Source organism: Carlito syrichta, unplaced genomic scaffold (assembly GCF_000164805.1).
Source record: "Carlito syrichta isolate Samal-C Ts95f unplaced genomic scaffold, Tarsius_syrichta-2.0.1 Scaffold118011, whole genome shotgun sequence".
Classification (NCBI taxonomy): Eukaryota; Metazoa; Chordata; class Mammalia; order Primates; family Tarsiidae; genus Carlito; species Carlito syrichta.
Genome location: NW_007062107.1, coordinates 33,945 through 35,146, shown reverse-complemented (window position 1 = coordinate 35,146; position 1,202 = coordinate 33,945). Strand labels below are relative to the sequence as shown.

At 41.6% G+C, this 1,202-nt stretch overlaps 2 protein-coding genes across 3 annotated transcripts in view; both read right to left on the bottom strand.

The window, feature by feature from the left end:
* MRPS18B (mitochondrial ribosomal protein S18B) overlaps window positions 1-1,202 on the bottom strand; it is a 38,454-nt gene that overhangs the window by 24,719 nt on the left and 12,533 nt on the right. The gene's annotated exons all lie outside the window — the stretch shown is intronic.
* ATAT1 (alpha tubulin acetyltransferase 1) overlaps window positions 1-1,202 on the bottom strand; it is a 12,213-nt gene that overhangs the window by 6,226 nt on the left and 4,785 nt on the right.

The following is a 1,202-nucleotide window of genomic DNA, read 5'->3' as shown; positions in this document are numbered from 1 at the left end:
TGAGGTGAGTGGATTGCCTGAACCCGTGGGTTCGAGACCCACCCGGGCAACTTGGTGAGAACTCATCTCTACAATAAATCAAAAATCAGCCGGGCGTGGTAGCAACTCAAAAAAAAAAAAAAGAAATACAGCACATGACTGTATAGTTGTCCATTCAGCCACTCAGCACATGCTTGGTACAGAGCCCTGTGCTAGGAAAAACCATAGTGGAAGAAACAAAAGTCAGCCTTCTGGTCCTTGGTGACAGGCCCAGTCAAAAATTGAAACCCCAACAGGCTGATCTTAAAGTTCATATGGAATTACAAAGGACTGTCAAATCACAAAAGCCAAAGCAATTTTAAAAAAGAAAAAGCTAGAGGGCTTACACGTCCTGATTTTAAAACTTATTACAAAGCTATGGTAATCAAAACAGTGTGGTCGTGGCAAAGGATCAACATACTGATCAAAGGAATGAACTGAGAATCCAGAAATAAACCTATGTGTCTGTTGGTTTTTGACAAGGGTATCAAGAACATTCAACCGGGAAAGAACAGTGTCTTCAACAAATGGTGCTTGGACAACTAAATATCCACATGCAAGATTATTAATTTTGACCTCTACCTAATACCTTTGACAAAATAACTCAAAATGGATCAAAGACCTAAATGTAAAAGCTAAAACCATGAAATTCTTAGAATGAAACACAGTGGAAAATCTTTATCTTGGATTAGGCAACAGTTTCTTTCTTTCTTTCTTTTTTTTTTTTTTGAGTAAAGTCTCATCTGTTGCTCAGGTTGGAGCACAGTGGCACGCTCACGGCCACCGCAGCCTCAACCTGCTGGGCTCAGGCGATCCTTCCATCTCACCCTTCCAAGTAGTTGGGACTGCAGGCATGCACCATCATGCCTGGCTAATTTTTCTTGATTTATTGTAGAGATGAGGTCTCACCAAGTTGTCCAAGCTGGTCTTGAACTCATGGACTCAGGCAATCCTCTCATCTTGGCCTCCCAAAGTACTGAGATTATAGGCATGAGCTGCCACGCCTGGCAGGTAATAGTTTCTTAAATAAGACACCAAAAGCACAAGCAACAAAAGGAAAAAAAATATAAACTGGACGCCATCAAAATTAAAAATTTTGTGCTTCAAACACACTAATAAGAAGAGAAGCCAGGCTCGGTGGCTCAGCCTATAATCCTGTGCCTTTGGGAGGCTGAGGTGAGTGG